This window comes from Manis javanica, chromosome 11 (genome assembly GCF_040802235.1).
Source record: "Manis javanica isolate MJ-LG chromosome 11, MJ_LKY, whole genome shotgun sequence".
Lineage (NCBI taxonomy): Eukaryota > Metazoa > Chordata > Mammalia > Pholidota > Manidae > Manis > Manis javanica.
Window position 1 is genome coordinate 1793073 of NC_133166.1, and position 14779 is coordinate 1807851.

Below are 14779 nucleotides of genomic sequence, written 5' to 3' on the forward strand. Positions count from 1 at the left end.
TCCAAAGCCTCTTCTCACACAGTGTCTTGAGATGGGGAAAGGATCCCCAGGTTGCCAGTGTTACAGTGGGAGGTGCAGTGAGCAGGCTGCGGGGTCAGGAGGAAGAGCAGTGAGGTGGGAAATCAGAAAGGAAGGGAGGGAGGCAGGGGGAAGCTGGAGGAAGCAGGCCCCAGGGCTCCTCAGGTCAGGGAGGACAGGGGGAACTACAGGAACTAAAGGGGCAGGGGAGGGACGACAGCTCAGGTTTTGTGCTTTGAAAAGCTGTGGGACAAATGAGCCTACATAGGGGAGTCCAGAGCACAGGTCTGGGGGAAAACGCTAACGTTTCTTCCCACGGAAGCAGACCTACCGTTCATTCATTCATTCACCCATTCATTCACTCATTGTCACATGAGTGTCCATTCTGTTTAAACCAGAAATTCAAATGCCTGCTATCTAATCAGAGTCACTCTGGGTGGTTTTGAGAATATCCATTCCTGAGTGTCACCCCAGACCTGTGGAATCAGATGCTCCTGGACTCACCCCGGACATTTGCAATGAACTAAAAGCTCCTCAGATGATTTCCACCGAGATAGATTGTGCCCAGATTAAAGTAGGCACACAAGCCAGAGAGTCAGAGCCCGAGGAAACTGGGCTCTGAAAGATCATTGGTTTGGGGGAGGAAGGAGCTGAAATGATCCTTGGGGGGAAATACTCAGTTCAGACACGTTCACCATCTTCCATGAAGACTTCCGGTGCTCATGTTTGCGGATGACAAAAGCACCTGCCACAGTAGGATGGATAGTAGCGAGAGAGCTCCTGTCTCCTGCACCTTACCGCCCCGTTGAGCATCTTCCACATCATCTAATTTAATCCTTACAGTCCACTGAGAGGGGCACTCACCTCATTTTGCTGATAAGGAAGCTGAGGCTCAGAGAGGTGAGTCAGATATCTTGACCCAGGTCACGCAGCTAGCGCACGGAAGAGCTGGGCCCGGAGCCAGTGAGATCCGCCTGACCCCCAAGCTCACACTCTTTGACCACTGCTTCTCCCAGAGTGCAAATGAGGCAGTGCCACGTGGCTGGGAAGGAAAGTGACGTCTCATCTGTAAGGCACCTGGAAACCAATTCAATGTGTGGAGCGAATGGGGTGGATGGGAAACGCAGGAGAGAGACAGAGGCAGAGAGACACAGTGAGAAGAGAAAGGAATAGAGACAGAGACAGCAAAAGAGAACCAGAGACAGAGATGAGGACAGAGACACAGAGGGAGTGAGGAGGTAGTCAGGAAGGGGAAACTGGGAGGCAGGAAGGGAGCTAGAGGGCAGCTGGGGGGTGGTTTTCCCTCTTCTGAAGCACACCAGGGACAACCCTGCAGGAATTTACAACTGTGACAACAAGCTATTGAGCTATTTTTTTCACAGATGCTGTAAAAAATCCCTCACTAACCCTCCAGGGAAACTTGGGGTAGGTTATGCGAAAAATTTGTCCACACATTTCTGCATGTGTTCACTCAATCACCACCATCTGTTTAGTCAACAAGACCCGATGTATGGCCTGTGTGCCAGGCAGCAACTCTGGGCTCCAGACCCAGTGGTGACCAGGACCCGTGGGCTCCTCCTGGTCTGCTGGTGGAGACAGATAAATGAGCGATTGTAGTCGAGTGTGTAAGTTCTGGGACAGGGAAAGCACAAAGAGTCTTTCGGGCCTCATAGAGACAATGGAATGAGTCTAGGCAAGGCGTCAGGGGAGACTTGAGAGACAGCGTGTGCCAGGAGCCTGAGGTCTGAAGGGTGGAGGGTAAGCATCTAGCGGGGAATCTGCTCTGTGCAGAGGGGATCCCCAGAGATAGGGGAGTGCAGCCCCTCTGAGGAGCTGGAAAGAGCACTCGTGTTTGTCTTCGCTCACCCCGACCCCAGCTCTGGGAGGAGGGCCAGGCAGAGGCACGAGAAAAGCTTGCCCAGTGTGATTGTGGGTGATGAGCAGATGAGGGGCCTGGAACTAAAACCCAGGCCTCTCGGCAACTTGGGGAACCAGGGATTTTTTTGTTGTGACCTCCAGTTATTCCTTCCTTGGGCTTGAACAGTCTTCACCTGAGATATCTGCCGGGGTCTCCTAAACAGGGCCTGGGAGCTCTAGGGCCCTCTCACACTGGGCTCGTTAGAGAAGGATGCTAAGAAGGGGCTGATGGGTCCCTTGGAAAGACCCCCTCTGGAAGCCAGGGTGACACTCATCATGACAGAGTCTAGAGGTGACATCCCTGCCATCTCAACAGGTTCCACTCTGTCCAAACTCAGGAGAGTTCCAAGCTGGCAGGGCCTGATCCAGGGGGTGTATCTCCTCTCGATTATTGGCCAAATACTTACAAAACCACTACGAGCAATGTTGTTTTAAGCTTCCCACAAAGGGAGCTTAAAAACAAGTTCACAAGGAAGGAGATTTCAGAAATGTTGGGCTGACTTAGAGGTTTTAATTTAACTATAGTTAGAGTCAGAGTACTAAGCAATGTTCATTGATTTTTTTTCATTCAACAAACATATTCAGTGCCTGCTCTGTACCTGGGGCTATCTCAGAAGCTGGGGGTACTGAGGTGAGCCAGATACTGTCCTTGCCTTCATGCGGCAACCTAAAGCCTTCTAGTCTTACCTTCCAGCTGAACAGATGATTACCGAGGCCCACAGAGGGGGAACAATTTATTCATTTATTCAAGGTCGGATGGTGGGATGCTGACCCCAGACCTCCCGCTGCCAGGTCAGAGCACGTACTGCAGCTCCAGGCTTAGAAAGGAGAGAAGGTCTTTTATTGAGAATGTGAAGATCAAGTGCAGAAGCTCAGAGCTATGACGGACGGCTAGCTGGGAAGGGGGAGGGTACCAAGGTGCTTGAAGATGATTGCCTGTATTTTTGTTAATATACCTTTTATTTTAGAAGAGTTTCAGATTTAAGGAAAAATTGCTGATCTAGTATGGAGAGTTCCCATACCTTCCCTTACATTAGCATGACACACTTCCCACAGTTAATGAACAAATATTGATACATTCCTATTAACCAAGTCCATACTCTATTCAGGATTCCTTACTTTATGCTGAATGTCTTTTTTCTGCCCTAGGATCCCATCCAGGATAACCCGTTACCCGTGGTTGTTGTGTCTCCTTAGGCACCTCTTGGCCACAACAGCTTCTCAGAGCTTGTTTTTGATGACCCTGACTGTCTTGAGGAGTACTGGTCTGGTATTCCGTTCCATGTACTTTTTAAACAAGTCTGTTTTTGTTTCCATCTGCCAGGCACATGCTAGGTGATAAGGGTAGAGCAATACATAAAACACAAGTGATTCCTGCTTTCATGGAGTTTAAGGAATAAATAATACAGTACAGTAAGCATGATCGCAGGGGAAGCACAGGATGCCCTGAAGGCTGTGCACCACAGAGCGATCACAGAGAGGGCCAGCACATTGGCTGAAATCACAGGTCCGCCTTCCGTTCTACCAGGGTTTAAATATCTGGCATTCTCTTCTGCCTCCAAAGCCACCCTAGGGCTCATTTTCTTGTCTGAAGAACTGGAAACCTGGGGACATGAGACAAAAGAATATTTGTGTTCAAGGGATGTCTTACCCATATTGTTCTGTACTTTATTATTTGGTCATTTCTTGCCTACTTGAGGCTGCTTCTTACATGGATCAAGGATAATCAGAAATGGATTCTTCAAACCTGCTTGAACTACCCTGTTTGGCCAGCACCCTCCTCCTCTACTTCATGTCCCCTGAGCACTGGGATTTGAGTGCTGTGCCACAGTTCTGTGCACGTCTGTCCCCTCTGCTCTCGGGGCAGCTGCTCTAATGCAGGGGCTGTGTTTACACATCTTTGAATTCCCAGTGCCTGGAATGTGGCAAGCGTTCAAAGAGGGTTTGCTTAAAGGATTGAACAACTGGAGAAAGAAAGTGTAAGAGAAAGGTGAGAAAAACTGATTTTTGCTTGGTGCAAACAGGTTGATTGCTTTTAAAAGAGCCCAGAAAGATAAAGTAGAGACAGGTGCCAGATGAGTACTAAGATTACCAACCACTGACTCCATTAAGCCAAATAGCTTGGTCTCACGGCTGTTGCTTGGGAACCACAGAGCCAGAACACAGGGTTAGTTGGACCAGGTTCAGGGGCCACTGCCGATATTTTTGTAAGTAGAATTCCTCAGGTTATAGCTTTGCGGTGACCAGTTCAGTGTGGATGCTGGAAACTATGTCTTCGAATCTCTTGGGCTGGATGATGGTGTGCAAGGCTAGTGGGCTTCCTGGGGAAGTTACTGGTGAGCCAACGGGAGCCGGCACTGAGTCACATGGTTTCTGGGAATCTATGTCTTGACATCTACTGTTCATGGAGGAAGGACTCATGATGGTGGGGATGTACTGACTGAATGGGAAACAAAATTTTGGACTTCCCCCCTTCTATAAAAATACTCAGGGAAAACTTCTCTTCCGGCCCCTGAGAAAATCTGGGCCAGGTTGAAGGGCATCCAAGAAGATTTGGCAGTCTTTCTTTTGGGTCTGGAATATGTCCACGAGTTCAAGAAGCCTTCCTGTATGATGGGGATGAAGTGGCCTCTGATGACAAGAGAGAGACCCCGGCTCCACTCTAGGGGGGCTGGCTCTGGTTTCTTTGGCAGAGAAAAGACTTTGGTGGCAGGGACAACAGTGACCCGGAATTTGGGGACTCCCATCCCAGAGTGCCAAGATAGGAGAGAGCATGAATGCAACCTCTGCCCTTAGGAAAAAGGGTGCACCACAGTGGTGGTTAGTTGATTTCCGGGAGGAGACCCTGAGCATCTGTGGGATCCAGCTGGCTGCAAGCTCTGATTTGGGGGTGCTGTTAGACTGTCAGTGCCCCTGGAAGGTGGTAGCTATTTGCTATGCTAAATGGAAGCTATTTTTTTTTTGAGAGGGCATCTCTCATATTTATTGATCAAATGGTTGTTAACAACAATAAAATTCTGTATAGGGGAGTCAATGCTCAATGCACGATCATTAATCCACCCCCAGCCTAATTCTCGTCAGTCTCCAATCTTCTGAAGCATAACGAACAAGTTCTTACATGGTGAACAATTCTTACATAGTGAGTAAGTCCTTACATGGTTAACAGTACAAGGGCAGTCATCACATAAACTTTCGGTTTTGATCTCTCCTTATGAACTATAAACAATCAGGTCAAATATGAATATTCATAAATGGAAGCTATTTTTATGTTTGAGGAAAGCGACATAGCAATTACCAAAGGAGTTGACTAAAGATAGATGTTGTAAGCTGGAGAAGCAAGTGGTTTCCACTCTGTGTTAGGAGCCCAGGCAGCCCAACATGCCGGCAATGGAAAGTACAGCACGATCGAGCTGAAAAGGAGTGTTCCAGCCTCCCCACTTCATTAGTGAAGAAAGTGAGGCTTTGGGAGGGTCAGCAACTTTCTTAATGTCATTGCTACGGAGTGGCTTGAGCTGGTTGGCCTGGTCTTCTTGACTCCCAGGCCTGCTTCCTCTTCATGTCACCAAGTCATCGTCTCTCTATATTGCAGATGGCTCTGGAAGCGATACTTGTCAGAGTAGACAGGCAATCAAATGTAGCAGTGACATGTCCAACCTGTGTTGGTGATGACTCAACTTGTTTTCTTCACACCATGCTGCTTGCGTTTCTGCTGTCCATCCTGTTAAGAGCAGTTAGCTCTAGTCCAAATCCTAATTCTTTTCTTGTTTGTGTCATCAAGACCCAGTGCTTCTTAAACTTCAGTATGCAGAAGAACCACTGGGGATGTTGTTAAAATATTGATTCTGATTCAGCAGGTTTAGGGCATGTCCCAAGGACCTTGTTTCTAAAAGACCTCTGGCAATGATGGATGCTCTTGGTGCAAGGAACACATTCAGAGCAGCAAAGACCTGGGGTAGAATGCTCATCACGGACTGTTTTCTCATCTGTAAAATGGAACAGTAAAAGTAGTTGCCCCATAGGACCGTTTTGAAGGTTCCATAAGGTAATGTTTTCAAGGGCCTTTGAATAGTCTCTGGCACATCAGAGGTAATCAACAGTGTTTAGTTCATTAGGACTTCTACAACAAGAATATCACAAGCTGGATGGCTTACAAACAACAAACATACATTTCTCATAGTTCTGGAGGCTGACAGTCCAAAATAATGGTCCTGGCAGATTCGGTGTCTGTTGAGGACCCACTTCCTCATTGACGGCCCTCTTCTTGCTGTGTCCTTACATGGTAGTAGGGGCAGGAAAGCTGTCTGGGGTCTCTTTTATAAGGGCACTAATCTCATTTGTGAGGGCCCCACCTTCATGACCTAGTCACCTCCCAAAGGCCCCACCTCCAAACACCATCACATACGGATTAGATTTCAACATATTAATTCAGTTTATGGCAAATAGGTTTTAGTTTTCTTCCATTCTCTCTTTTTGCCTCTCCTATTACTAAGAAAAGTGACTTGATGGACTTTCCACTACAGAGGGCTTGGAGGATCTTTGCATTTTAAAAGTGTAAGGGAGAAAGGAGTGCTCAACAGCAGGACTGTGGCTGTTGGTAATTCTTCTTTTATTGGAAATATTTTTATCTTGGCTGGAACAACAAAGTCAAAGCAGAGACTTCTGCCAGAAGTCTGCATATAATATTAATCTGGTCAGAGGTTTGTTGGAAGAGAAAGATTAAGAATCATACACTACATCTATATATTTTCAACTTAAAATTCAGTCTCTATAGTCTTTCAAGTTAGTGTGGGCCTTACCTTCTCTGGCTGGGAGTGCAGAAAAGGAAGATAAAGTTCCACAGTAGGGCTTCAGAGCTGCAAGTTTCACTCTCATTGCTGCTTCCAGCTAAGTGTGTCCCTTGGGAAGTCTCCCCACCAGTCTGAACACCAGTTTCCTTATCTGTAACATAAGGAGATTGAAAAAGATCAGGGCAGCCAACCCCTTCCCATTGTCATGTGGCCTTTCCTGCTTGATGATGGATGGCCCTAGACCTCTGAATCCTCCTCAACACAGCACTCGGGGAGTTGAAGCAGCAATGCAGTTTTGAATGACCATCTTTAAGAACCAACATTCCAGGATTCTAAGAATTGCTAATGGTGGGATTTCAAGCATTAAAGATGGGCCTTGATGGATGACTAGGATTTTGGCAACTTGAATGTGGTATAGCGTTGGTAGAAAGATATCTAGACTGAGGGGACAGTATGAGTGAAGGCAAAAGGGCAGGGAAGAGTGTGAGGTCTCAGGAACAGACCTGGCAAGCTTGTGGGGCATTCATATATGGGAATGTGAGGTAAAAGAGGGGAGGTTAGACTAAGGGCAAGCCTTGATGATCCATTCACTCCTTCATTCAACAAACATTTATTGGACATTTACTGTATGCTAGTCACTTTGTTAAGCACTGGGGTTATAGTGGAGGTTGAGAGAGACATGGTGCTTCTGTGTAAGTTATCACTTTTGTGGGGGTAGATAGACAATAAACAGGTAACATACATAAGCCAACATACTAAATGGCAGATGACAGAAAATATCACTTCAGACAGAAAATAATGTTGAGCACCATTTCAGACAAGGTGCTCAGGGAGGGCTTCCTTGGAAGATGACCCTTCGGTTGACACCTGAAGGATGACAGTGAGCCTGCCATGTGAAGGGCTGGCTGAGACAATTATGGTTCAGGGAAGAGCGAATGCAGATTTTGGAGCTGGAAAAATCTCAGTGGATTCACAGAGCTATTGTCAGGGCAACTGAAAGGCTAATGGGCAAGAACTCAGGGAGAGGGTGGCATGAGACAAAGTTAGAGAGACAGGTGGGGCCAGTTCCTGTAGGACTTTGAAGGCCATGGTAAGTGGGGTGACTTTATTCTAAGTGCAAAGAGAAGCCATCAGAAAATGACACCATCCAATTTACATAAAAGCATCCTTCAGGCCTCTGTACAGAATGAATTGAAAGCGAACAAGAGGTAAAGCAGAGACACCAGTTAGGACACTGAGGCCGAGATAAGAGATCATGGTGTGTCGCGTAAGGGTGGGGCCCACAGGGACTTGGAAGGGAGATAGATTTGAGCCACATTTTGGATGCAGAATGAATAAGATTTCTGATGGCCTGGATGTGGGTGAGTGGATATGGTGGAGCGATAGAGAGAGAATTATCCAAAGTTCTGACTTGGGTCACTTGGAAGAGGGTGGTAACAGTCACTGAGATGGGGAAGGCTGGAGGAGTGTGGTTTAGTTGTGTGTGTGTGTGTGTGAGAGAGAGAGAGAGAGAGTGAGCGAGAGAGTCCAGCATTCTTCTCACCATGTCACACCTGGGATGTTAATGAGCTACCCAAGTGAAGATGCCGAGGAGGCACTTTGATATGCACGTCTGGAGCTCTGAAGAGAGGTCTGGTCTGGTGATGACAATCTGAGCGTGGTAGAGATGGAACTCTGAAGAATGCTACTGAGAGATCAGGTCAGAGGAGACCAGAAACCGCAGGGTTTGTTGATACAGACCTGTCATGATGGATTGTGTCGGTAGAGCACAGAGAGTTGAAGAGTGTGAAGAGAGACAGGGAATACTTACAGAAGCAACTCTTTCCAGAAGTTTTATTGGAAAGGTAAGCAGAGAAATGGGCAATAGCTCAAGAAGGATATGGGATGGGGGAAAGCCTCGGAACAAGCAGTGATTCAGGAGCATGTTTTGTGTATGCCAGTAACGATCTGAGAAAGCCAAGACTCGAGGCAAGAGCAACCTGTAAAGAGGATGATGCTTCAACAAGGGGGTGATTAGAAGAGAAAAGCCTCCGAGTAGGTCAGAGAGGATGCGAGCTGGGTCATTCCTGAGAAGAGAGAATATTCCTTCGGCCTGTTCGGAAGCAAGTAGGAAAGGATGAGTTAAGAAACAGGTAGTTGCTAGATTTTGGGTGGGAAGGTGAGGGGGTCCTGGCTTTGTGACTTCTAACTTCTAAGTGAATCATAAGATGAAGTCATGAGCTGTGCGTGAGGTAGGGACAGGGGTATATAAAGGTTTGAAGGCACAATTCCCAGCAAAATTCCTGGGAAGCTTACACTGCTGATTCTCCACTTTGAGATTTGTGCCCATGACTTTAAAGCAAAATCCCTTAGCCAGCTCATGGGATTTTTCTTTGATAGCATTTAGCTGCTGCAGTTAGAGGCCCTGAGAAGGTGCTCAGCATGTGTTGGAGGTTTCGAGGGGACAGAGGAGAGAGATGCGAGGGTGTCTGCGTTGTTTGCAAGAGTGCAGTCATAAAGAAGGACAATGGAGTTCAATTTATGGAAGGAAGGAAGCAAAGACAGGAGGTGGCTGCTGGCTGGTGGACTGTGGTGGAATCAGTGGAATTAGTGGTCAGGATAAGGGACAAGAAATGTGGGAGTGGGGGTAGTGGCGGAAGTGAGCTGGAAGCCTGGGAAATGGAGAACAAAAAGCAGGATTTCAAAATAAGAGATTTCTGGTAATGACATGCGCTGTGGTGTGGCTGCTGAGTGGGTGTCTGCAGGAGCGTTGGAGAACTAGGAGGTGCAGGGCAGCAAGGAACCGAGAGGCCAAGCTGCTGGGAGAGTTGCTATGTAGATATTGCACTTTTCCGAATTATTGTAGGAAGAGAGAAGCGAACAGATGATAAGCAGGAAGTTTGCGGTAAAGGAGGGGTAATGACCGAGAGGAGGGCAGAAGGACACGAGTGGGGAGGCGGGCACAGGTCTAGAATGAGAGTAGGGTCATGGTGAGCCCAGAGGTGGTTTTTCTGCAAATTATCCCTCCTCCAGGGGAAGCAGCCCTGACTCAGGATGCGCAGCGTGGGGAGTGTGGGCTGGGTTTTACTTACCCCTCTGGTAGGCATCCTTGGGCAGGACACAACCTATTTGTACAGTCTGTACAGGCATGCCCTGGTTGAATGGCATAGGCATCGAGGGAATCAGCTTTTTGCAGGAGAAATGTCCCGACAGAGGCTATGGGGAGCAAAGATCAACCCTCTCATTTTACAGACAGGGAAATGGAAGCCCAGAGACAGGAAATAATGCAAACACAAAGGAGCTTGGTGACAGAACTGGACCAAAACTCTGTTGACTCTCAGTGCTTTCGGCCACACCTCAGAATAGAAGTGATGCTGTAGCAAACACTCCAAATTGCAAATTCAAAAACATGTTGTCTCTCAAAGTTGCTTCTGTGGGAGGTGGCAGACTTCTTTCTAGGGATGTTGCCATTGTTCCAGCCATTTCTGGAAACTCCTTCAGGGAAATGATCTTCAGAGGCAGCTTCTGAGTCACAAAGGCAGTCCACTGTCCTACAGAGCCTTATTTAATACATGGTGTGGGATTTTTCTCCTCTGGTGTTGGGTCTGAGAGCCCAAGAGGCCACCAGGAAATGTAGCCTCTCTTCTTTTTATTTCAACACATACTGATTTTGCACTCAGCATGTTCCAGGCCCAGGAGATCCCCACCTACGTGTTGGGGGGCAGCTACTGTTGTGAGCTGTGTTCAGTCCAAACAGGTTTTGCTTTGCAAGGCTGGCAGGCATGAGGTTGCATCCTCGGGCATCTTAAATGCAAACAACAGAATCTGCTCCAGTTATTTATGCAGAAAATGAATCTGATAGAGACTATATTAGGTAGTTCACAGACTCTCTGGAGAATTAGACTTCAGGAAGGAGGCTACCTATGCTTTCAGAAGTCCTTCCTGGGATCAGACACAGCATCTCACCACAGCTGACTCTGAGACCTGGATGATTCTCTGCCACTCCCCCACCTCAGCCAGAAAACAGATTCCATGTCGCTCCCAGGGCCTCAGCTTGCTCTCCTTCAAACTGACTTCTTGCATGTGCCCAAGGCGGTGCTCAGACTGTGGGGAGGTCCCACACAGGCAGTCCGTGCAAGGAAACAGTGAGAGCTGCAGACATGGTAAACGTTGCCTACTAAGCTGTAGGCTTCCTTAGGCCTTTATGCCCAGAACTGGGAAAGCTGCCCCTAGGTGCACAGTGGAACTGGGCTGTTGTCCTTCACGGAGTGTGTTCTGCAGCTTGACATCACAGCATAGCTAGTGGTTTGTACTAGAAATTTAGAGCTCCTTTGAAATTAACGTAGTTCAAAGAGAAATGGGAAGCTCCAAGCCCCTGAAAATGGGTGGCTTTCCAGGTCCAAATCATCCTGCCAGTGAACCTGTGTCCATGGAGAAAGCTGAGACAGTCTCCCTGGAAATGCTATTCCCCAATGATCCGGAATCCCTTCTCTCTAGTGTCTCTAATAAACAGCAAGGTGACCCAGCCCCTCCCTGTGCATGCAGAAGAGTCAGCTGACAGGCATTTACTGAGGGCTTGCTGGGTGTCAGGTACTGGGGCTTGAGCCTGGGCTCAGGGGCGGAGGAGGTTTAGACGTGAGTAAGCTATGGACAGGCCTACACATAACTGTGTGTCAGTGGGTACAGGGAGTAGGAGCAAAGGGCCTTGGGACCTTTCAATCCTGGGACCATGTCCTTGACTTTGTTGAACTAGTTTTCCCATCTGCAAAGTGGGGGTAATAAAACTTAGCTCATGTGATTGTTTGAAGAAGTCAGTGGTATAAAGTACGTGAAGGAGCCAGCAGCTGGCACATAATAGGCACTCAGCAAGCGTGGTTCCCTCCAACACCCCACCTTCCCTTCTTTTCTCTCTTCGATATAAAGCGTGCTGGGATTGTAGGGAAGGTCGTGGTTAATTCGGCTTGATGGATTAGGGCTGGGCTCCTAAGGATGCATGGGCTTCATCAGGCAGAGGGTGAGGAGCACGCCTTGAAGCAGTTGATACAGCTTGATCAAAGCTGTGGACTACTGTGCCTGGGGCTGGTGGACGGAACATCCCCTAGGTGAGTCCCCTTGGGAAGGGGACTGGCTGGAGGTGCATTAAGGGCTCTGTGAGTCAAGCTGGGCGCCTGAACATCCTCCTGCAAGCATGGGTGGTCAGGGGAGGGCTTTGAGGCAGAGGAGTGCGCCTGAAAGGCCAGAGCAGCTGCTCTTTGGCTGGTGAAAATCTCTCTCTTTACTTAGAACTGCCCTGGACTTTGGAGTTTTCCATATCTCTGCTTTGAGAGATAAAGATGGAAGGGGTAGGCTTTTTTTGGCCCCTGTTCAGCCTATGGTTGGGTGTCTTGGAAAGCTTCCCAACACCATTACCATTTCAAATAAGAAGCATAATAATGCTCTTCGTCGAACATCTACCACTCTCATGCAATGTTAGGTATTTTACATAAATAATCCCAGATCCTTTTAATAACTTTGTAAAGGCAGATGTTATGATCTCCATTTTGCAGAAGAGAAAACTGAAGCTCCGAAATGCTAGGCAGTTTGCTCAAGGGCATGTAACCAGTATATGGCTATGCCAGGATTTAAAGCTGGGTTTGTCTAATTGCAAAATCTGTGTTTGCTTCATGGTGCCACCTCCTAAGTTCCATTGTTGGTTATTTCTAACATGACAGGAAAACTCCTTTTCTATACCTACCTATACCTCTATATTCATATCCATACTCTACCAGCTCTCTCTCCCTCTTTATCTAATAGAATGGCAGAAATCTACCTAGCATCTCAAAATCTCTTGCCTTCGGTTCCCCAAATCTCTGGGAATTAAGGTGCATTCATCTTTCTGGATGGGGAAACCAAAATATGGTAAATTGTTGTCATTATAGGTGTTGCAGAGTACAGGTGTCCTGCTTGCCACCTCAGTCGGGGACAGAGTAAAGAACTAGTCCCTTGAGAAGAAGATTTGGGAGCAACTTCTAGGGTGTGTGAGATTCTTGGGATTCTGTTCTCTCCCTGTAGATCCCATCAATCTCTCAGCCATGCTGGAAACCCCTTTGTCTTTCAGTCTGTTGTGGTAAATTGGATACAAGTCCTGGAGACTTGAATAAAAGTATCATCTCTGACCCTCAGTTGTCCAGTGGATGGTCAAGTGAGGATGGTTAGCATACCTGCCTCCAGACTGTTGTGAGATAAAACAAGATGCCTGTACAATTCTGGGCACACAAGTGCCAATCAGGTCTCTTCTTTAATCTTAGAAATGTATGAAGCCACATTAGATGGTTATTTTGAATAATTAGTCTCAGTCTTGTCTTTGAAAATACACAATGGAATTAGATCCTAAGGCTACTTGGCCATAGCAGGGAAGACTGGGATAAGGAGGTAGAAGAAGGGAAGAATGAGAAAAGGGTTTATCAGGGGCAAAGTTCAGGGACTTTGTTATTTGTCCAGGGTCCCGGCCAGGCCTGCCCATGAAAACAGCAGCTCATGGGCTTGGGTGGGCCCCTTTTCATCTGGCTGTGTCCGTAAAAGGTTGGATGAAATCTTCATCAAGCCATAAATAAATTCTGGGCTCAAAATACAACTTTTCCTTAAACGGCAAAATGCTCTTGGGTGGGGAGGTGACTTTATTTGGGTTTCCCTGGAGTGGGCAGCAGCTCACGGAAGGCTCCTGGCAGGAAGCAGCCCTGGTGGCTCCTGGCCAGGCCGGTGGAGACCTCTGACCTGCTCTCTGGCCCTCAGGAACTCCTGCTTCCCCGGGAAGAGGAAGGTGACAGGGAGGATGGGAAGGCATGGGGAAGAGCAATTGGAAAAAAAGGAGCTTTCTGGAAAAAAATTGGCTGTCAGGGTACCATGATGATTGGCAGATCCCCTACTGAACTGTTAGCCCTCAGGGGCTCCATGGGGCTTTCTGCTTTTTGTTTGTTTCCCTTGTCTGGCCGGTAGTTCTTGGCATGCCTTGAAGTCCCAGAGTGATAAAGGGTCATTGGATCGCCATTCTGCTTTATGTAGCTGTCCTGCCAATGGGTTTCAGCCCTGGACAAGTTCACTATGGATTCAACCAAAGAAATGACAGTAGAATGTTCTTGGGGTGAAAGGGTTTATACCCAAATTTATTCCCACGGTGGCAGGTCAGTCACTAGAATCCTGTCCACTCAGAGTGAGTCTGCATGCAGCAAGCCTGTCTCTGCCTCTGGGCCTCTCTGCCTTGCAGCCATTCAGTCTCTGTCCTCGGCGCTGCCACCACTCGTCTTATCTCCTCTCCTGCAGCCTTGCAGCCATACCACCGTGTCTCCCAGAGCACTGGGAGGAGCTCTCTATATAGAGTCAATAACGGTGCATTGCCGACATGTGTGTAGTGAGCTAGCTGACCAGGGCCAGGTGGGAATCTTGGCCACAGGAACCTTCACTTTATCCACAGTAGCAAAGGCCAAGAAAAGGGAACTGAGTTCCCAGGGCCAACTGAGCTATTGACCTAATTAATGGATAGATAATAACAATAATAATAATAACAGTAGCAGCTAAAGTGAACTGAGCACTTGCTCAGCTTGGTATTTCCTGGGCTGGAGTATTTCGTGGGCCTTACCTCATTTAATTCTGGGAGATGTAGGTGCTATTGTGATCAGCCCCATTTCCCAGGTGAGAAAACTGAGGTTCGGAGGGATGAAATAACCTGCCAAGCAGGGAATAATAGCCAGCAAAAGACAGTTGGGTTTAAAGCTGGGTGGATGGGTCGAGGGCTGAGAATTGCCCCACTGATGGCTGGCAGCTATCACTGTTTTCCTCATCCCCTTGTCTTCTGCAAGGCTTGATATGCAGAGGACAAGTTGCTCAGCAAATTATTTTTATGTAAGTGATAAAAATCTTTTTTCTCATTTTGCATTTCTGCTGGGGTCTTGGTTCAGAGATTACGCCCTTCAAATTGATTAGTTTCAAAGTGAATTTTTATGGGGAAGAGGGAGTTAGTATCCAGAGTCTATTCATGTGCATATCTAAGATCTCTCACCTCCTTGAGATAAGTAATATGGCAAGAGAGATGATAGTTAATA

At 47.5% G+C, this 14779-nt stretch overlaps 1 long non-coding RNA gene across 1 annotated transcript; it reads right to left on the minus strand.

Moving 5' to 3' along the window:
• Window positions 1–2747: 2747 nt before the first annotated feature.
• LOC140844133 (uncharacterized) lies at window positions 2748–9966 on the minus strand. Its single transcript, XR_012122382.1, has 3 exons — window positions 9794–9966; window positions 6732–6873; window positions 2748–3539 (listed from the first exon to the last, which is right to left on the minus strand). It is a non-coding gene; the product is annotated as an uncharacterized lncRNA (long non-coding RNA).
• Between the last annotated feature and the right edge of the window lie 4813 nt (window positions 9967–14779).